Source organism: Eublepharis macularius, chromosome 12, assembly GCF_028583425.1.
Source record: "Eublepharis macularius isolate TG4126 chromosome 12, MPM_Emac_v1.0, whole genome shotgun sequence".
Lineage (NCBI taxonomy): Eukaryota > Metazoa > Chordata > Lepidosauria > Squamata > Eublepharidae > Eublepharis > Eublepharis macularius.
In genome coordinates, this window is record NC_072801.1 from 18,591,398 (window position 1) to 18,614,866 (window position 23,469).

Genomic DNA, 23,469 nt, shown 5'->3' on the forward strand with positions numbered 1-23,469 from the left:
CTCTTTTAAACAATCCAACAGTACTGGAAGATAAGGGAAAGCAGATTGAGCTTTCAGTTTGTTGCACATGAAAATGGAGTCTTTTGCTAATAAAATCAACCGGTTCCTCAGGGAAGGTGCAGAAACACAAAGGATAGTGGAGGGGAAAACCTGACCCATGTGTAAAAACGGTAAGTAGCGTGTGTGTGTTATGCGCCGTCAAGTCACCTCCGACTAATGGCGACCCTATGAAAGAAAGACCTCCAAAATGTCCTGTCATTAACAGACTTGCTCAGATCCTGCAAACTGGAGGACGTGGCTTCTTTTATTGAGTCAAGCCATCTGTTTTAGGTCTTCCTCTTTTCCTACTGCCTTCTACTTTTCCTAGCATTATTGACTTTTCCAGAGAATCTTGTCTTCTCATGATATGACCAAACTATGATAGCCTCAGTTTTGTCATTTTAGCCTCTAGGGAGAATCCAGGCTTGATTTGATCTAGTACCCACTTTTTAGCAATCCATGGTATTTGCAAAACTCTCCTCCAGGACCACATTTCAAATGCATCAATTTTCTTCCTGTCAGCTTCCTTCACTGTCCAACTTTCACTTTCACATCTCTACATAGTAATGGGGAATGCCATAGTTTGGTTTCTCTTGAACTTGGTTCCCAGAAAGACATCTTTATCTTTAAGGATCTTGTCTAGCTCCCTCACAGCTGCTCTTCCAAGTCTCTGTTCTGATTTCTGTAAGTAGCACCTGTCAGTAATTTCCACAGATTGCTAGCACCATTTTTTCACAGCCGAATGTCATGCCACTTTGTCTGTCTCACTTCATTAAGCCAGTAGCACTGCCAAGCAAAATGACATCACGGTTTTGCCAGGAGTATCTTAATTTCTGATATCCATTAGTCCCCTGGACACATTCTGATTATAGGAAGAATAGCCTTCCTTTCATTAAAAAAAACATTTTGGAGCAAAATTGGCGTTTGAAGTCCAATTCAGAAAGTGTTTATCTTACTGTGTCCCTTGTAGAAATAACTCTTTTGGAATGAGACAGTTTAACTACAATGTCAGACTAAGAGCCAAACTACAAGTGACGCCTGACACAGGTTGGACACTTGTTAGCTTCCCTCAAGTTTTGATGGGAAATGTAGGCATCCTGGTCTTGCAGCTGTAATGGAGAGCCAAGCTGTAAAACCAGGATGCCTACATTTCCCATCAAAACTTGAGGGAAGCTGTTGGGTGTCCAACCTGTGTAAGGCGTCACTTGTAGTTTGGCTCTAAGTTTGCTCCATGTTTGGTTTGCTAGATTTTACCAATGTGCAGGAGTAGTCATGTGTACATCAGTAGGGTGCTGTGCAAAAAGAACCTTGGTGCAATATCATGCAACGCGTCTGAAGATTGCTTCTTTGCAGAATTCTATCAAACTGCATGTGCAGACTAAGAACATGGGGGAGGAAAGGAGGCGTGTAAAGTTGCAGCAAATTGCCCGGGATGCAATTCTGGAATTAATTCTAAAGATTCTAATCATTAAACCAGAATTCAAGACGGGAGGGAGCGCAGCACAGAGCAAACTTTACGAATTAAAGGGGGGAAATCTGCTGATTCTTAGCTTACTCTGAAGGACAACCAAATTATTACTGGTTTGCAAAGACTGCTGGGAAGTTGGGATCCAGGAGATCATGACTGCCGAAAGAATGCCAGCTACACCTCATTTCAGGGTTGAGAAATGAGCCTGTCTTGCTATGAAACGTGGATGTGACAATGTGCCGGCATTGCTGTCTTTTATGAATGAGCAACTTCATAGGCAAAGATGTGCACAGCTTGGTATTAGAGACCATCTTTCCAAAGAGAAATCACCCTTCCTTCCTTCCTAATGGCTGGAATTGACTTGGAATCCAGGGATGTGCCTGTAGGAACACTTGCTTGGTTTGGATTTTCTATGCCATCACTGACATCTGGTTCAACGTGCATCAATTTCATCATTGTCATTGATGTCCTTTTTGCGCCACTTTTTACACCATTATACAAGAATAACACTGAAAAAAACGTGTTGATCTGAACGGGAGGCGGAGGAGGAATTCAGCATAGAAAAAAAGAAGTGGGTGTGAAAATAGAGAGTCACAAGTTTGCTTCTTCTAAATGAGAAACTAAATTGAAGGTGTGGATCTTCTAGTCAAAACAGACCCACTTTTGAAATGGCATCTCATCCCTATTGAGATTTTAAAGACGTTCACAGTCATTTATAGAACAATGGCCAAACTTCATCTATGGTGTAATGTGGATTGGTAACGTGCCACAGCCTGCGCTTCCCCAGATGTGTGTTTTTTTAAAAAAGCTTGTGGCTCATATTCCTAATCAATCCTCCAAATGTAATTTGAGTCAAGGTGGGCGTCATTATTCTTCACTAGATTAGCGTTGATATTTGGGGGATGGAATTGATACAAAAGCCAATGAGAACATGTTTTCATGCAGCTTCTAAGGGGCCTGGTCAAGAGAGGGACTGCAGAACTCATTGCTGCATGGAACATCTGGCACGTGCTTGAGAGGACAGAAAGATGTGCCACCACAAGTGACAAGTAGGACAGCGCTTTGGCTGGCAGGGTTCCATAACACAGCGGAGGTGGCTTCAGCAAATCCAACAGCCCCCGATGGAGGAGCAGAGGGCCTGCCTCAATTGCAAGAAGTGGGCAGGAGAAGCAGCAGTGTAGTGTGGGTTGGCAGCACCCAGGGCAACTCCTGGCAGGAGGTGGCGCCCCTTGCACCACATGTGCGTGCACTTTGCCGGGACTGCATGATGCAGGATGTGAAGCGCCCCCCCCCAGAGCTCTCCCATGATTCAGGCCACTCGCCTCCCCGCCCTTTACTAGGCAGCCCTCCACAGGAGCTGCCCGCGCCGCCAGCGCCTGTGCCCTGCTCCCTGGGAGTGATCCCATGATTTGGGCCACTTGCCTCCCCACCCCTTACCTAGCAGCCCTCTGCGGCGGCCGCCCACGCCACTGCCACCAGCTCTACATGCTCCTCGGCTGCAGGATCGCCAGGCCACCTCAGCGCTCAGCAAGCCGGCCACGTCACTCCCGCAGCAGGTGGCCAGGGCACTGCGGGCAGCCTCCCACAAATGCAGCGCAGGTTCTCCTTGGTGTGGCACCCCCTAAAAATTATGTGCCCGGGGCGGCCGCCTCTCTGCCCCCCCACGCTACGCCACTGAGGAGGAGGCTGCCACTTGTGACTTGACAGTCACGCCACCTCTTGAGTAAGCATGCTGCTAAATTTGACCCAGACTCGATCACTTGGCAAACTTACCTTGCTTGACTCCTGCAATTTGATGCAATGTGAGCATCTAAATTAGATCCCCTCAATGGTTATTGTCGACATTCATGACAAGCGGCTTTGCACTTCTGCAGGAGCTGTTTATTCCATTTTCATTTATTCCGTCTATATAACACGTTAGCTTTAGACAGTATAAGAAAGATTGGATTAAAATTCACGAGAAGAGGAGACACCTAGGATTTTCAAAAATAAAAGGAAAGTGAGATACACATTTTTTTTAATGTGGCATAGATGAATCCATAAAGACTCCAAGCCAAGTCATCCAGTTTACTTCCTGGTTGTTCCAAGCCTGAAGAATGACTTTGGCTCGGATTTTTAGTGCTTCCAAGAATTATATATTTAATAACAGTGAGAGAAGTACACTTTTCATTACCAGAAAGGAAATTAACAGCCCCATCCAGAGGGAAGGGGGCTGAAAGCGCTCAAGGAGATGATTAAGGATTACTCGGGCATATCCCAGACTTACACCAGTGTACTCTCCCATGACAGCAGCTGGACATAGCAGTACTGTGGCCTCCTGACCAGGCCCAGCCATGACGGCCAGGCACAGGCATAAGTGCAGTGTAAGTCCCTGCATAGGCGCCAAGGGGCAGGGTGCAAGTTAATCAGCTCACTAAGCCATTTCAGGCTCGAACATGCCCCCAACAATGGTGGAAAGTTACACCATGAAAAACGGTGGTGTAGCCCATAGTCACCCATTGTTCAGGAAAACTTTGCTGTCCCCCAAACCCCCAAGCAGCCCAACGTAGCATAAGATATTGACGACAACGGGGACCAATCTGCTCGTGCCCCTGCGGCAGCCAACCCCCCTCCCCAGCAGCCAATCAGTCCCCCGCTCGCCCTACATAACCTCCATCTGGCCGTGGGGACTTACAGCGCGAGGCAGGAGAGCATGCACATGGTGGTAGGGCAAGAGTGCACAGACAGGAGTTTGCAAAATTCGGAGCATGGCTTCGACTGACACATGGGAGGAGAGCTAAATCCAGAATCAGAGGAGTTAACTGTGTTAGTCTGTAGTAGCAAAATAGAAAAGAGTCCAGTAGCACCTTTAAGACTGACCAACTGTAGTGTAAGTTTTTGAGAATCACAGTTCTCTTCGTCAGATGTAAATCCAGAATGACTGACTAACAACTACCACCCAAGTTGCCTTTTAGGTTTCCCGTCTCCTGCATCCTGGCTCGAGGAGGGATGAGGGCACACCCACAGGTAAGAAGGAGCTGAGGAGCTGGCTGCCCCGCTCACTCGTTCACACCAGCCTCCCCTCTTTCCTCACAGGTGCCCTGCTTCTGCATGTGTGGCTCCCCTGGGAGGAGGCGCGACCCCTGCCCACGAGCCTGCATGGTACATGCCTTCCAAGGAGGCAGATACCCAAGGAGCCACGCTTGGCACAGCTGTTATGAGGTGAATAGATTCCAGTGGCCCGTGCCAGGGCCCTGATCAAACACCCTCGGCCAGGTTCTCCCCTCAGGCAGGGGAGAGAGCGCGGCCACGAGCTTGGGTGACTGGGAGCTTGCTCTTGTAACTCCCTGTTGATGGTGGGCACACAACCCATCAACTGTCTCCATCACAGAATCAGAGCTGCAAGTAGCCATGGGAACAGACTATCTAGATGCAGGTGAGGAGTACTTTCTCACCGGAGGGGTGTGTGTCATCTGGTGGCTAGCAGTACCTGTAACAATGGAGCTGCCGCCGCAGCCCCCAGCCATGGACACCCTTCCAGGATGTGGCAGGTAGGGCTGAGGCTTGTGCGAGCCCTTGCCACACATGTGTCTGTTCTCTTTCAGGCAGGTCACAGCCCCTCAGGGAGGCTGAGGCGCATGGCTGTCCCAGCCCCTGGTGATCCTCCTCAACTGCCCTTCAAGTCCCACCCAGGGAGCGGTTCTCCAGACAGCCTGCCTCTCAACCTCGCTCCTGTGAGGGCAGCATGAGGGATGGATCTCACAGCTCCAACTACTGCGCAAACAGACTCTGCTCCCTTCCCAGCAGAGGGATGTTGGCAAGACATGCGTCCAGACATCCTCTTCGCTTTTCACAGTTCAATAAAGTCTGTGTTGAACCACAACTCTTTTGCTTGCCTGAGGATGAGAGTAGCACCCCCCCCTCCATTTTCCCATAGCTCTTTCCTTTCTCACATCCCAACGAATGGTTTCTGGCTCTGGGCTGAGACAGATGGGATGGCCCCAAGGAGGCTCCAGGTGCCTCCATGCCTTGGCGTCGCTCTGCTGCCAGAAGGAGCAGGTGTCCAGTGGCACCTTGGAGGCTCCAGCCCCACCCAGCTTCCCTTCCCCCTTCCCACCTTGATGTAACTGTGGGCAGTGGGGTGGGACTTGTAGCATTGCCCATGTGTCTGATGGGGTGGGGGATGCGCCACTAAGGGCTCTCATTCTCTGCCAGAGCCACTGCCATCTGATAAGCCAGGCAGAAGACTGCTGCATGCAGAATGCAAGGTTGATGCTAGGAAGGAAGGGATGTGGAGCGATGTCCTGGGATCTCTGGGGCTCATCTCCCATGAGGTCAAACCACTCTCCCTTTTGCTGTTTGCAGAGGCAGGGATGGACTTTGGGAATCTTGTGCTGGGGGTGGGATGATGGCCCACGGAGCAATTTCTCTGGTTCCGCAGGTTGTCATTTCACTCTGGGGGGCATCATCCCAGGACCAGAGCATGGCTCTTGAGGTCCACTCCAAGTTCTCCTCACATCTTTCCAACGCAGTGATGTGTTTCAATGTAGCCACCACAAGTCAGTGGGCAATTGTCACTCCCATCCCATCCAATGGGCCTTCCATCCTCTCCTGTGGTTTCCAATGGGCATTCCTGTCATTCATTACAGAACCTGACTGCCAGCTGCCTCTTAGGAGCGGACTCTCCAAGAGTGGGGGGGGAGGGCTGAGTGCCATGGGCTGCAGATGCATCCCTCGCCAGGTCCCACTATCCTTCTGGTCTCATTTTTCAAGGAGGAGGGTGCATGTTTCTTGGAGCAGCAGGGACAGTGGGGGGAGTTTGCAAGCAAGCAGTGCTTCTGCCACAAGCCTAGCTGTTGTCAGGAATGAGGGATGGGTGAGCAGGTGCCCTTTCTGCACCTTCAGTGTCTCCCCCCCCCCACGAGGCGCACCTCCTCTCAGGGCAGGCACCTTTGTTGGGGATTTATGGGGATCTCCCTGCCCTGTGTACTTGCTCTGTGGGGTGGGGAAATGGCATTGGCAGCTGGCAATGGACACAACCTATGGACTGGCTACGTCTTTCCCTGCCTACAATACCGTCAACTGCAGCCACCGTGCAATTGGAGGATTCTGCCGGCATTGCCCGGGCAACTACAGAACATTCTCTTCTGGCTGCACATCGCCAGGCTTGGCTCACCGGTGTGGCTCTCCTGCGGAAGTCTTTAGGGAGCGAACGAGTGGCGCTGCAGTTATGCCAGTGCACAGTTGCCGGCACTGAGATAGGTCTCAGGATTGGGCTGCTCATATGTGGTAATTGTTTTGGGGATCTTTCATTGGTAGGGTTGCCATAAGTCGGAAGCAACTTGATGACACATAGCATACACAAGTAGGAAATATTGCAAAAAAGGGGGTTATCAAAGAAGCTCTTAAACTGCCATAGAGTTTGCATGAAAAGAAAAAAACGTACCAGCATTTCGGGCACCTGCTTGTTTTACATGGCCAGGTTGTTGCCTCTTTGATTCACGTGGTTCTGGTTGTTAATCTCTGAACAGCTTGCTACAATCATTGTTTTTAAAAAATTGAAAATAACAGCAATAACAGTGTGCTTATATACTGCCCTTCAGAGCAGTAAACAAAGCCAGTGTTATTGTTATCCCCACAATACAGCTGGGGAGCTGGGGCTGAGAGGAGTGGCTTACCCAAGGCCACCTGCTGAGCTCATGGCAGTAGTGGGAATCGAACCAGCAGAGTGCTGATTCGCAGTCCAACCACTTAACCACTATGCTACTGTCACTGCTTGCTGAGGACCTATAGACACCCTGGCCAGCGATGAGGAGGCTGCTGCTTGATTATAAGCTGACTAGCTTGTCTTAATTCTGCTACAGAGAGAATCTCCAAGGAGGGGGGGGCAGTGCCACCTTTGCCGATCAGGCCACCCCCAAGGCAGCTGGCACCAGACACATTTTGCATTCGTTGTCATCCCTGGCTGCTTGTATGCTCAAGCAACTAAAAAATGAGGGCATGCCTGGAGCTACCCCTTTAAAACACTTCTTCCTCCCTATGAATATCTTCAGCCTCACCCTTTGACACACATTTCCTTAGTCTGTTATTTCCCATTTTTAAGCTCCCCGGAGGGCTCTTTCTTTGGCTCACACCGTTTCCCTCCTCACCCAAGCAATTTGTAATATGCACGGGGGCAGACTGCAGCTCTTTCTTTGCCCCTAACCCCACAGGAGAGAAGCTTTTAAAAAGCTTCTCTGCGTGATGACTTCAAATACCTTTTGCAGGAGTGGCTTTCTTACATAAGCCAGGTTTGCCTATTACCCAACATCAAACCTGAAATTCCTTTCCTGCTTCCTTGGATGTCGCTTTTCGGTCAGGGAAGCTCTCTCCTGGAGGCTTTTGAAGTCCTTTGAGTTATTGGGCTCTTCTCGCTTTGCATCAATGTGGCCTCATTGCATAGGTTCAGCTTCCCTTCCAAGCTGCTGCACTTCTTTGAAAAGTAACCAGATGTGTTTACTTTATCCAGTTTAGTGCTCTAATTGAAGGATGCATTCACCTTAGGGCTGTACAGGGCTTTTTTTCAGGGGGAATGCAGGGGAACGGAGTTCCGGAATCTCTTGAAAATGGTCACATGGCTGGTGGCCCCACCCCCTGATCTCCAGACAGAGGGGAGTTGAGATTGCCCTCCGAGCAGCACAGAGGGCAATCTAAACTCCCCTCTGTCTGGAGAGCAGGGGGCGGGGCCACCAGCCATGTGACCATTTTCTCCGAGGGCAACGCACTGAGTTCCACCACCTCTTTTCCCAGAAAAAAAGCCCTGGGGCTGTAGGATGCTCGTCTTTGTTCCAGCTACTGCTTCAGAGAATTTGGAAGCTCTAGAGGAAATCCCTGCAAGTTAGGCCAGGGATGAATGTATCTTTAGTACTACAGGGGCAATTTTCATGGTTGGGTTCCTGGCTTGCAAACATGGTGTCAATTATAGAACAAGCTATGGGGGAACAGCCCCCTGCTTTCCTGGCACCTTTACTCTGGATCGGATTAAGGTTAAGGATGAGCAAATTCATTTCTTTCTATATCCATAGGGCTGAATCCACGCAATTTTCTGCTAATGGAAGGGGAGGGAATTTCCGCTGTTGCTAGAGCTGCCAAATCTGGGTTGGGAAATTCCTGGAGATTTGGGGGTGGAACTTGGAGAAGATGTGGTTGGTGGAGGGGCAGAATCTCCACAGAGTATAATGCTGTAGAGTCCACCCTCCAAAGCAGCCTTTTTCTATAGGGGAACTGGTTTCTATCATCTGGAGATCAGTTGTCATTCCAAGAGATCTCCAGACCCTGCCTGGAGGCTAGCAACCCTAGCTATTGCCCCTCCTGCTGCAAGCCCCCATTTTGCCCCCTCCCACACTGTTTCTGATGGTCCCATATACTACATGAGTAGCATTTTGGAAAGACCTGTGGACCGCAGCTGGAATAAGGAGGCATGGAATATTCATGGAATATTTCATCCAAATCTAACCCTTTTTTGTTTGTTTGTTTGTTTCAGTTCTCTGCTATTGGTTTTGTAGATTTGTTTGCAGAGCACATGTATGTTGAGTGGTTTTTAATGCAATTTATATAGAAAAGCTACGCCATTTATACATCTATGAATAACACTGATTTAGTTAGGCACAAAGAGCATTGGAAAATGCTTACAAAAGAAATGATAGGGGGCAATTTTGTACATTTCCAGTTATGTAATTTGGTGTGAGGAGGGTTCCTATTGTCTTCTACTGGCTCCCTACTTTTTAATACGATCTCCAATTATTTTATCCTATTCGACTGTTGATCCTTGTCCCATTTATGGCTTTTATGGATTCCATGTGATTTTGGGCTATAGTTGATGCCTTGGAGCCACCTGTGCTGATGAATGCAGGATATAAATGTCTTAGATATGTAACCATAGTGGGGAGCCAGTTGGATAAATAGACCTTTTTCTCCGTCTCCCCACAGAATACTAGAGAGGACTCCCGTAACTTTGCTAGGCAGTAGTTCTAGGACAGTCTAAGTAAAGTACCCGCCCCCCCCCGACAATGTATCAGTAATTTATGCTTTGCCACAGGATGTCATTTAAGGCACTCACACAGGTGACTTAGACAATTTCATGGCTAGGTCCACCAATGGCTATTGGCTGGGTTGGCTAAATGCAGCTTCCATTTTCAGAGGCAGTTGTGAGAAGGCAACAACTAGGGTTGTCAGTCCCCCCGTGGGAGTGGGGGATCCCTCACTGCCAGCCTTCCCCCTCTGCCGTTTCTCACCTGGCCAGCAGGGGGAGAAGGCATGGGGAATGTGCCCAGGAGCTCTGGAGCACTTCCTTGTTGTGCCGGGAATGACGTCATTCCCAGTGCAACAAGGAAGTGGAAGCCCCCCCTCCAAGGGGCTGATTTGATGTACCTTGTTGTACCAGGAATGATGTCATTCCTGGGGCAATAAGGAAATACTCTAGAGCACATGCATGAGGTGAGTACACCCAATGTGCACCTCCCCCTGTCCTCTGGTTTGGACTCCAAGGGACCTGGCAACCCTTGCAACAACAGGCTGTGTGCTTTGCTTGTAGAACTTCTGAGACATCCGGTTGGCCACTGTGCGAAAGAGGACGACAGTCTAAATAACATGTTGGCCTTACTCAGATGGCCTTTATGTTCTTACAGGAGCCTGGTGCTTCTAAGGGTCAGACTGCCCCTATTGAAGCCCCTCACTTTCCCTGACTTTGAAAAGGTGTTCCTGTGTTGAAAGTGAAGTTCTGTGCATATTGATAAGAACTAAAATGTCTGTGCAGTACACACAACAGGAACACATATCAGCCCAATAATGGTGAAGTCTTGTGCAATGCCCTACAATGTGTGTGTGTGTGTTCGGTTTGTCTGGATTTTAGTGTATTTTTGTTTATTTATACTGTTACTCTGGATTTAATACAGAGACTTGTGCTGGTTATATACTGAATAAACCTGATATATATAAATCCAGAGTAACAGTATAAATAAACAAAAATACACTAAAATCCAGACTATAAAAATACAAAAAGTCTTATCTACAGTATTTACGTTAAAATTCCCAATCCCCACCTTCTCTAGGACAATTACAGTCAAAATGCAGGAACTACTCATTCTCTTGAGTCCACAACCTCCCAACTGCATTAGGCTTTATCTTTGCGAATTTTGTGGGCTGTAGCTAGAAATTTGGTGGAATTCAATATATAGTGAGGATTAGGGTCAAAAAATAGTTTTTGGCTTATTTTCATGTCCAAAAACACATAAAGCCTCTTTAATAAGGGGTGAATAAACTTTACTCTGCTGTCCTCGTAGAACCTACAATGTAATAATACATGTTCAATCAATTCTATATTCCCCGACCCACAAGGACAGAGCCGCTCTATCAATGGAACCTTTTTGTACCAGCCTTCTGTTACCGCTGATGGAAAGATGTTACATCTGGCCATTGAATAGGCCCTACAATGTGTTGGAATCTCTAGAAGTGATAAGTACGCTGCAGGGGCTACTACATCTTACCTACCTCCAATGTATATTCATCACCCATCACCTATCAAAGCCAATTTGGCAACGTGAGCTTGCAAGGGTGACTCTCGGCTGTTCGGTTTGTCCTCTTACTGCTACAACAGCAATGCAAAAATAAAACAAAAAGTCCCGTCCGTTTCCATCTCTTATTCAGCTTCTGACTGAAACAAAAGCCATAGTGACAGGTCATGTATCAGAAGGGACAGCAATTACTTTGCACATGAAAAATACTTCTACGTTGTGACTAAGGAAAAGGCATCCATTTTGCTGGACTGAGGGAGAGGAACCTGCTCCTGATAGCCCTTGCTGCCTTGAGTCCAAGGAGACAACGTGGCACAGAAATGTTTTAAATAAATAGATAAAATTAAAGTAACTCTTGGCAAGCCAATTAATCAAGAAATTGCTCATGGGCTGAAAAGAATACATTCACACCCAGGAGCGGCGCCAGGGTTTCCGGTGCCCGCGGCTGGCCGGCTGGGTGTGCGCACGCACCAGCCTGTGTGATGATGTCACGTGTGACATCATCATGGGCGTGTGCATGAGCCAGCCCGATTGCTGCAGCAGGCAGCTGGGACAGCGTGTGGGTGGCCTCCCAGCTCTCCCAGTTGGTTGCCCTGCGCCGCCCCAGATGCCTGCCTGCAGCTGCTGCGCCCGGCCAGGGGTGTGTGCTGGTGCCAGCAGCAGGGCGGGAGGGCTGGGAGGCTGCAGCTCTGTGGCGTGCGCTCCCTCCCCCAGGGCCTCCTCCGGTGCCCCCTCCGGCGCCCTGTGCCCTGAGGCAACTGCCTACCTGGCCTCAATGGGTGTGTCGGCCCTGTTCACACCACCATTTAAAAAACAACAACATGCATACATTGAGAAGCTGTGTAGGCCAATGAATGAATGAATTAATAATTAATTAATTAATTAATGTTAATGGGGAGAGCTAGTAAAGTTAAATCAGTTTGCTAAAAATGGGCAGCAAACAGAAGTGAATCAGTCGGGGGGATTTAAATAGTGTTTTGAGAAAATGTCTCTCTCTCCACTCTATCTCTATTTAGTCCTAAAATATTCCCCCACAAAAATTCATCCTAGCTCTAGGTTTTGTTTGCACTTGTTGCAGTCATTTCTCTCTTGGGAATGCCTCCTTGCTCCACCCACCAACATTCACCCTCTATGGGTCCATTATTGTGTCTATGTTATTGTGCTTGAGGAAAACCTCAGTGGATCGATCATTTAGACCAGGAGGGGAACTAATGGTTGATCCTGTTTTGGTTAAGACCAAAAATAGCTGCCCTAGAGCCTCGGCTCCCCATGCCACCCCCCTGAAAAGAATGGCGTGCATTTGCGCATGTGTGCGTGCAACAGACCAAAACAAAAAACCCCAAATGGATCAGTTCCAAGCCAGGACTGGCTGAATTGAAACAAACTAGTAATGAAACGGGATGCTTCTGAAACTCCCAGAACCAAAACTGAAACAGAAACTTTCTTGATGCACACCCTTAGGCAAGAACTGAGAAATTTAGAATTCCACACCTCCATCCATTTATAACATCAGCAAAAACTCATTGCATAAATCAGAGCCTACAACTTTTTAATCAGCTAAAGAAAAGTTAGAGAGAAGAGAGGTCTTGTGTCTATATCAGTGGGAGAAGTTTACCACCCTGCCAATTTAATTTAAATTAAAGTTGCAGGGATCACAAATTATGATTACAAATGAGAATTTATCCAAAAAGAATGGGCACAGAGGAGGCAAGGCATTAAAAGATAACTATATCAAATTGGCCTTCTGAACCTAAAATAGACCCAGCAGGTTAAGAAACAGAATCCTTTCATATGTTAATTCAAGATAAACCTAAACAGAATAATTTTGACTTATCAGGAAGGGGAAGGGGTATGTTGTGTTCTGTTTTTGCTTCTTTAAAGTTTGTATACGCAAGTTTAATGACATCTGGGCTAGTTCTTTACTTGCAAAATATCAAAGCCGTCAAGAACACTACAAATTGCTGCATGTGTCAGAATTGATTCTAGCATGCCGCTGGAGTGGTCACATTTTTGTACCGTAGGAACTCGGGCTATGTGCTGTTGGGAACAGGAAGTTTAAGAAGGAGAAAGATTGTTTCTTGAAGCAAATAATGAGGGAAATGAAGATAAAAAAGAAAGTTAATGAAGATGGATCGTCAGTTTCCTTTCCCTTTGTGATCTGTACTATCACTTCCTTTCCTGTTATCTTTCCATTTTCGCTTCTTTCTCGTTCTGTGACTTTCTCTAGCATTGTTAAGAGAAATTCTCTATACCTGTTTTCTCCCTGAAATTCAGCCATGGATTTCTTTACCTCTTTTTAGGAATTCGGTGTCTGTTTCCAATCCATTTCATTTTGACTGAAGAAAAATTCAAAGAGAAGAGAGGGAAAGAAGCAAAATTCCAGAATCTCTCTCCATAGATACTCAGAGGCAGATCTTCTCAAGCTGCCAGCTTCTTCCCAAACCTTTCTATGCCTCTACTCTTCAAAAATAAGGCAGACAAATGAAAGAGAAATTCTTCTTTTAAAAGATAAAAAAGAGTAAAAGAGGAATCAATTACTTCATCTAAAACACTGAATTTTAGAAAAAGAAATTCCCCTCCCTGTAATAACAATAACTTCCTCCCTTCCTTCCTCTCTGTCATTTTTCTTTCTTCCTTTCCAATTCTCTTATCTTTCTTCCTTCCTGTTAGGAAAAGGTCTGGGTCATCTATTTGCAGATTGGAAGGAGGCCTTCTCCTGGCTGCTTAGGCAGAATAAGCCTTGGGCACTGCAGCTACATACCAGGAATATCTCAATCAGGCTATGCCCAGGCACATGTTGGGTTCTTCCATTTTAGTTAGGATTGCCAGCCTCCAAGTGGGGCCTGGAGATCTTCCAGACTTGCAACTCTACAGAGATCAGTTCCCCTGGAGAAAATGGCAGCTTTAGAGGGTGGGCTCTATGGCTGAACTCCACTTTCCACCAGACTTCATGAATTTCCCCACCCAGACTTCACAGCCCTAATCAGCACAGTTGAATGGGTTTGTGTTAAAAATCCAGTTGGTCATGCCTACTCTCATGCTCCATTCAGGGCCAGCTCGCCCATAGAGGCCAGGTAGGTGGTGGCCCTGGAGAGGCACCGGAGGGGGTGTCGGGGGCGGAGGCGTGCACCGCAGAGCTGGCGTGGCTGGCCTGCAGCTGCTGCAGCCAGCCAGCCCTGTGCCACTGCTGCCGCCGCTGCCACATGCCCCCAGCCAGGTGCAGCAGCAACAAGCTGCTGCCGGGGCAGCGTGTGGAGCACGGAGCAGCCTCCGCCCACCACCCCAGCCATCCGCTGATGAATGGCCCGGGTTGTGCTGCGCGATGACGTCATTGCACAGTCCATGGCGCACACACACAGTGTGCACGAGGGGCGGGGGTTGCCACAGGAACCAGAGATCCTGGTGCCAGCAGTGGCTCCATTATACATATATGCAATTCACATCCTGAAAATGCAGGCATTTTATGTATGAGGTATGAAAAACTAATAGGGGCTCCAGTGGCTGCCAGGCTCCCTCCTGGCCTTGTGAGGGGCCAAGCTGCAGGGGTGTCTGTGGCCAGGTCTTACCCCAACCCAGCTGAGTGGCAGGCTGCCATGCTTTCCCCTGCCCCAGCTGAGTGGCAGGCTGCAGCGGTGGCCAGGTCTTCCTCTGCCCCAGCTGAGTGATGTGCCGCTGGGCCTTCCCCTGCCCCAGCTGAGTGGCTGGATGTGGCAGCGGCTGGGTCTTTCCCCACTCCAGCTGGGCAGCGGGCCACGGCAGCGGCAATGGCAAGCTCCTGCTTCTCCTGCAACCAGGCTCTGTGGTCACCAAGTGGGTTATGGGGAGGCTGGGTCACCAAGTCCGGGGGGGGCTCACTTCTCCCTCTGGACACATGGAAACAAAACTATAAGGCTCATAGAAACGTGGCATAATGGCTAGATGCAAAGGTAATCATTTATTGGCTTTGTCACTAAAGCAGGGATTTTAAAAAATTTAGCTGTGCGATACCGATTGGCAATGGAGCACCCTCCTGCTGGCATGCCGAACTGGCACTGCTTTGCCAGTAAGAGTGTCCCTGGCCACCAACACTCACCTACTTTGGGGTTCATTGTTATGTGAGTTTTCATATGCCTGAGGAGAAACTCATTGGATTGGAGTTTTTGGACAATGCATTTCTTGGTTAAGCGCTAATAGATCTCACCCCTCCAACTCGCCTCCTCCTTGAAAAGACCAGTGTGTGCATGCATGTACACTGTGCAGCTGCCTAACACTCTCCTTGATGCCTAACACTCTCCCCTAAACATTCCCTAGGGTCCATAAACATGGAAACCCATTGTTGCTTGCTCTCAAACTCATTGAGTCAATGGTTTAGAGGGAGGACTGTATTCTGTGCGATTTTGGTGCATACAAAAACAGCTGCCTCAGAGTCTCATTTCTGCACTTTCCTTGAAAAGAAAAGCGTGCATCTGTGAATGTGCAGCCAGCACACATGCAATGGACCACGACTCATGAAAATGAAAATGAAAATGAAAAAATGAAACAGATCAGTTCTGAGCTGGCACTGCCCTAGACAGTAATGATTAGACAGCAATAAACTAAACAGTAACGGAATTATTCTGCACTCCCCTCTCCCCGAACCAAAACTGAAATGAACATTTTCTCGGTGCACACGCCTAACAAACAAACAAACAAACAAACAAACAAACAAACAAACAAACAAACAAACAAACAAACAAACAAACAAACAAACAAACAAACAAACAAACAAACAAACAAACAAACAAACAAACAAACAAACAAACAAACAAACAGTTTTTGATTGGAAGAAGCAACAGAGCTATGAATTTTTCTTAACAACAAAGAACCTTATGATAGCTGAAAGACTAATGTGTTTATTGTGTTAATTTCATTTGATATGTGTGTATCATCAACTGCCATTGATAATTTCTACAGACTTTGAATGCGATGATCCATTTTTGACACTGTTTAGTGCATGAGAACAAAACTGGAAAGTAAAACAAATTAATAGCTCTTTAACCTGTAGTCAATGTTTGCAAGAACAAGTCCTCAGATGCTTTGAAGGTCTCCTGTGGAAGCGGCAACTGGCAACTTATTTAGTGAATTAATTAGCGTACTTAAAATGTTATATCCAGAGAACTCTGGGGAAGGGCTGCCTTGTTCATCAAGATTATAAATACATGTGTGTCAGGCTGACTCCTACCCACATGGTATTCCAGATCACTGATTCTTATTGACAAGCCTTCCGATTTCAAATGAAGCCATTGATATTGCATCACAGTTGTTCTCAAATATCAGTAACCTGAGAAACTTAATTTTGATATTTTTTCCACAGACTCCAAAGCTCACCCCTCCTCCCTCTCCCACACCTACTACACACCAGCCAACTCCAAGCCACAAGCTATTTGTACTTCATGGAGGCTTCTATTCTTAAAATAATGCAGTGAGACTGTGTATCAGGTACACTTTAAAAGCAAGTTTGGGAAAATGTAAGGTTAGGTCTCAGGTTAGGGCCACAACTCAATTCTGATCAGTCTTATTCCTTGAGCGGAAGGAATTATGCAACTGGAGACAGCTAGAAGAAACTTCTCTGTTGTTTAATAACTTCTAGCTAGAGGCTAGATGAACGGAGTTGGGAAGGAGCATAGAAAATGTTCAGAACTTCTCACAGATGTAGCAAAAGGCTGTTGTCACACACACACATCTTGACTTTCTAGTGTTCTACTGAAAATAGCCACTAACTGTCATTGTGTGTGTGTGCGTGTGCGCGGAAGCATTCATGAGCTGAAATTCTCTGCACTGGAAAACAGACTGAAACCCAGTTCAGTTTTGTACCAGAAGTAACTCAAGGAACTATATTAGGATTATATCTCATTGGTGCCACCCAACCAATTAGATTTTCTAGGGCTGAGCTGTTGGCTCTCAGTAACCAGTCAACATGCTTTCTGGCTACCTCTCTGATGTCATGGGGCTCAGTGATAGTGAGGACTCCTCAGGAGGAGAGGAGCCTCATGTAGACAGCCTAGCCAGCCCTGACTCAGCAGAAGCTGGTGATCAGGAGGAACAGTTGCTGGCGGATCAGAGTCCACAGCCAGCAGCTGAGCCAGAGGCACCAACACTCTCCAGCTCCAACACCACCGGGGAAGCTCAACCAAGGACGTCCAAACCTCAGCTTCACCCAGAGAGCGCTGCAGACAAAGGCAACGTGTGGAGCTGCAGGAGAGGTGGCAAAGCCAGATGCCAGCTGCTTGTGGAGAGCGATGAAGAATATCCACAGGATAACTCCCAAGCAGCTGACTGCAAGCCCAGCATGTCTATAAAACCAGCCACAGAAGACCAGGAGGCATGAAAACAACACGTCGGACTCCTGTAGCTGCTGCGACCACTCCGCTGAACCTTGCCTTGCGCTGAAACTTTTGGACCGAGCCTTCACTCTGCTTTTATGTAGCCCTCGAATTGACTGGTAACTGACCTATGGATCTCCTAACTTGGCTTTTGGACTTTGGACTTGCCCCTGGCTTTGGACTCGTGCTCTGACTTTGGACAGGACTTGGACTATTCGGCTTGGGTTGGCCCAGCCCATGATATCTGAGGTATTCTGGAATCTGTGAGATCTTGCCCTTCAAAGAGATGAAAGCTGATTCAGTCCTCTAGTCCTCTTGGAGACTCCCTGTCTTAGAGAGACCTGGCTCCATTTTCACATGAGCTGAATGAATGCAAGAATGGCAACACTTCCAAAGGACTTGCGGTATGGTTGCCAGGCCCCCCTTTGACAACCAGCAGGAGGCAGGGACCTGCTGGGTCACAGGAGCCCTTGCCAGCAAGGTCATGATGACATCACCAGTGACATCCTGATGTCACTTCTGGAAGTGACCTCATCACATCGCTAGCACTGCCAGAACTGCTTGAGAATTTGACCAAAATTCTATTGCTTTTGCCCAAATACCATGACTTCACCTGGAAACATGATGACATTACTCCCAAGCATATGGGAAGTGACATCAGCACATTGCTGGCAACATGACAACATTGTCAGGAACGGCTCGTGTTACTGATAAGTAGAGATGGGCACGAACAGCAATACGAACAAAAAAACCCCACGAACAGCCCAATCTGCTGTTCACAAACAAGCTGTTCATGAGATCTCATTCTAAACAAACAGGTGGTCATTGCAAGCCTCATTCGTTGCTGTTCGTCAAGCCAGACAATCTGGCACCTGCAATCAATTCCCTTGGCAACTTAGGTAGGGATTGTTTGAACTGTGTCTGAACTCCTGCTGTGGCCCTGGAAACACTAATCTAAGCCCAATTTAGCTTGATAAGCAGGTCTTTCTTTCAAGTGTGGAGCTCCAAATTTGTTACAAGGGAGCAAAGACCAGGGGGGAGGGGGCTCCCAGTTCTGACTTTGCAGACAGTGGAGACGGAGAGACAGTTGCTGTTGGCATTTTGATAGAGAGAGTGCATTGGAGCTTGAATTTTCTTTATGTGTGGTGGGATAGGGATCTACCCCTTTAAGTTCCAGGGCTGCTTCCAGGCTCTGGGGCCAAGCTATTATTTATTATTGGTACCTTTCCTGCTGCCTGCTCAGGTCAGGTTTCTGGGAGTGGTGCAGTAGGGATCTTGACTTGGATGATGGCCCCCACGAACAGCCAACCACAAACATGTTCGTGAACAGGGCTGTGTTTGTGGTTGTTCGTGAGTCTCTGTTCGTGGATGGCAACAAACAACGAACATCACGTTCAGGGGGGGGGGTTGTGCCCATCTCTACTGGTAAGCCCTCCTAGTTTTGTACCATTTCCCCCCACTGGACAGCTGGGTTGCAGTGGGAAGCACTTGCCACCCTCACTTGCAGACCCCTAGAATGCCCTCACTGATCCCCAGACTTCCTAGATGTATATCTAGGACAGTTCTATAATATTTAGTCACATTCATGATTAAACATGGACCCTATTTTTACCTTCCATTCGGAAGGTATATCAATATAACAATATTCCGGTGCTGATTTTTAAAAAATTTCAAAAGCCCTGGTGGCCTGGGAGGGGAGGGAGACTTCCAGGGAACTGGGGCAGGGAAACTGTGGGGAAACCTGCCATGTGGAAGCCCCGTTGCTGCTGCTCTTTATCTACAGCGATGGGGAAACCAGCAAGCAAATGTATCGTTTTCAACAGCTCGTGAACCCGAGCCGATCTGGACAGTACATTGAACAGGTTAGTGGCTGTGTAGTGGCAATGGCCCAACTTGGCACACAGGTATGATCAAAGGTCACCCGAAAGTGTGGGGTTGGTGATCTTTCGCTCTGCAGCGCTCCTACCAGTGGGGGGAAAAATGCCTCCTTCCCCCAAAGAGATGTGTGTGTGAGTGTAAATGTTTGTAAAACATGCCCATTTCCCCATTTTGGCTCAGCCCTAGTTGCAACACAGGTTCTGTCTCCACCTCACTCTTTTTTATAATGAAAAAGAACAGAGAACTACAGAAATTAGGAACCTTTCAGTGCCATTACCAGAACAGTAAGCAAAACCGGCACTGCTTATTGACAGACCGCAGCTAAATGATTGTGGCCATTGCTTATTAAGGCATAATGGGGACAGCTAATAGTGTATCTCCTCTTTCCTTGTGGAGGGAAGGGAAAAAAACCCTCTAATCTGATCAACATCTGACTATAAAGTGCTACTTTTCAGCTCAGCCACCTGAGGAAATATAGTGCCAATTTATTTCGATAGTTAACCTACTGAAAAAGAAAAGTGTGTGCTTTAGGGGATGCAAGGCCGTAGTAATCATTTTCCTTTAGCACAGAGACTATCTAAAATAATAAATAAAAGGCATTAAAAGGGAGTGTGAGAGTGTGTGTGTGTCCCAGTCCAAAGTGCGGCATACGTTACTGGCCTTGATTAATTGCTTTGTATTACTCCTCCAAAATGATGGCCAGGGATGTTGGGCCTGCTGAGTCAATAACTTTCTGCCTGGGCCATTGCCCCCCTCCTGCCTTCCTGCCCCCCTTTTTTGCCCCCCATCCTTTTCCAAATGGAAACAGCAACACACTTGTGGAGAGAGGCCATTTTAGCCTCCTCCCTTTGTTATTTTAACAGGGAAGTGATTTAATAATCACAAATCATGGGACAGGCTTGGCATGGTGTGTGTTTGTGGAAATGAATGGCCTCATAAAGAAGAGGGAGTAAATAAACAAGATATTAGCATATCCCTTGTAGAAAATGGGGGTCAGCCACCAAAGTCTCTGCCTGTCAGTTTTTCTGCTTGTAGTCATTAAAGTGAGCTATTAGGCTCAGGCGGTAGCACTCAACGTCTGGGCATCTATCCTCACGTTTAATTTATCTTGCTGGAAGTATTAACCTTTGGCATGCAGGAGTAAAACTGTCATCTATTAAAACCCAAGGACACCAAGGAGGGAAAAAAATATCCCCATACGTTTAATGCGGCAAAATAACACATGATGATTGCTGCCAGCGCTTTTGTTCTGGGAAAAGAGGTGGTGGAACTCAAGACCACACACTGATGTCACTTTGGGTCAGCTGGAACAAGGAGGGAGTTTTTTAAAGTTTAAATCGCCCTCGGCGAAAAGGGTCACATGGCTGGTGGCCCCGCCCCCTGATCTCCAGACAGGGGGAGTTTAGATCGTGTGTTTGGAACTCTCCTCTGTCTGGAGATCAGGGGGCGGGGCCACCGGCCATGTGACCATTTTTAAGAGGTGCTGGAACTCCGTTCCACCGCGTTCCCGCTGAAAAAAAGCCCTGATTGCTAGTCTCGGGAGAGTTCACATCCTCACTAATCACGGATAGGTTTAGGCGAGCTTTGCATGAGGCAGGGGATTCAATGACTGTATATCTCAGAGACACTGTGTGGATGAAGGGTGCAATGCCATCTTCAGAGGCCCTCAGATGTACAAATAGGGAGTTCAAGTTGCCAGAAGAGGAGGGCCAAAGCAGGAGCAAAAAGGAAACTTCCAGGTAACTAGGAGCAGGCGGCCATATCACCCCATCAGTGGGTGGTCTTAGCCCCAAGGAGAAGCCTCCTTGTGAGTAACAGCCTTCTCATGAGAAAAGACACAGACGTACTCCCCTTTCAGGGTGCAATCAGGTACCGTACAGCCCCAGAAATAGAGAGAGGGATTCTCGCCATTATTTTATCCCTTCTTCTCCTTTTCCCTATCAGCAGTAAAAGGGGAATCAAACAGAAGTCCAGTGGCAACTTAAAGACTAACTATGGCCGTCGTCACACGGGCATCTCTTCCGTTAAATTTACAGCATATAGCGTCCTACCTGTTATCGGCACAGTAACGTTTCTTTGGGTCACCTAACGGCTCTTTGTGCCACCAGCTGTCCACACCGAAGCACTCTGTTCTGTTCTCTCTAACCGCGCAGAAGCAGCTCCTCCCCCTTTTTTTTTATTATTCTGGCGTTTAATTCCGCTATAACGGAATAACAGCATATAAACATTCCGTTAGAGCAAAACATTATGACCCTTTTGTTTTTCCAACTTTGAAATTATATAAATAGCCCTTTGCCCGCCGAAAACTCCATGTCTGACGTGATCCCCATCGCTGAAGACTCTGCCATGGCGATTGAGTCATTTTTACTTCAGCAGAAAGTTTGCATTGTGTTATGGCATTATGGCGTTATAAGGACATAATAAAATTAAAAAAGGGGGAGTCACGGGAAGAAATGGATTCTGGGATTGAAGGGAGGGCATAGGGCGTTGCAAGGCAAAATACATCGATGTGAGGCATTCACACTGAGGCACAAAATAGCGCGACTATCAAGCACAAAGCAGAAGAGAGAAAATCGCTACAGTGTTGGAATAAGGTGGGTGTTTGCCGGGAAATAGCGCCATTTTAGCGCTAAATAAAAGCCCGTGTGACGACGACCTATATTTCCTTCAGCATGAGCATTCATGATGAGTCAGAAGTCATATCCATGCTGAGCTTCTTCCCAACCTTCTTTAAACACAGGAGAGAATGTCATGCCAATCCCCGTGTGGGCTTCCAAATTTTCATGAGGTCTGTGGTTCTCGTGACTGCTTAGGACCCAGCAATATTCATCTCAGCCAGTGGTTGCATTTTAAGGGCTTTGCCAGTGCACCACCCTCTTAAAGGTATAAGGTTGCCAGTCAAGTGCTGGCAACCCCTGGGAGATGTGTGTGTAGGGGAGTAGAGTCCTCATAATCAGTGTCACACAGACATCAAAACGTCACTTCTGGCATGAACCCAGAACTGATGTCATCATGGTGGGGCACTATTCTGGGATTCACTGGAAACTCTATGGTTTTACCGTAAAGTTTCAGGTGAATCTTAGAGTAGAGAGTATAATATTGTTGTTTAAATTGTTTCTAATTGTTTTAAATATTTTAATTGTTTTCACTTATTGCAAACCATTCTGGGCCTCATTTGAGGGAAAGGAGGTATAAAAAACAAATAAATGCCGTGATGTCACTTCCGGTTTCATACCATAAGTGACACTGCAGCATTTGTACAATGCCAATTATCCACCCAATTTTGCTTCCACTGCACCACCAAGCAGCACCGGGTACAGCAAGACCTGGGGAAGGAGGACTCCTTCTATAGCAGGACACTTGGCCACTCTATAAAGGAGCCACGCCCCACAACAAAATGCCAAAACTGTGGCCCAGTCACTTCAAGCTCTAACCACAGGTAGTCAGTAGTGCCGAATCTGGTACCCACAGCTATTTTAGGCAGAAGGCTTCCACTGATGCAGGTCAAACCAAAAACAAAAGTACAAACATTACTGGAATCAAATAAACTGCCACCTGTTCAAAATTATGGTTTCCATCTTTTCTATCAGTTCCTTTCTGAATGGCATATGCTGATTTTGTAGGGTTTTAAAAACCATACCCCCTGCCTTACTCTCCAGTTTTGGTATACAAGTAAAAGTTGCTTTAATAATACGCTTACAAAATATTTTTTTAAATTGTGCCCATGAAAGCATTATGTACTGAAAGAAGCAACATGATTACTTAGTGTATTAAATGAATAAAATGGCCTTTATGAAGCTTTATGCTTGCGCCTTTGAAACAAACACACAAGAAAAGAGAAGATTTGGGACTCTTAAAAGGTGCAATAGAGATGCTTTATATGATACAATATATATGTTGGAGAGGCCTTTATGAGGTTCAAGCAATCCAACAGAGCGCCATTGATTTCCTTTTCTTTGATTCCCTGCAGGTTTAGTTTAAAGCATAATCTATTTTGGAAGTACTAAAATGCGCAGAGGTTGGCCCTGGAGGGCTTATACCTTAGTCCCAAAGACTCTGGTGCTAGGAAAGGACGCGATCTGCATTTGATCCACGCTGGAGTGTCCGTCCATTAGATTCGTCAGCACTGTGGTGTTATGGGAAAATGCCAATATTGGCAGGAAGGAGATTATGAGTGTCATGCAGATCTTATACCATGTGCCAGGTATATAGG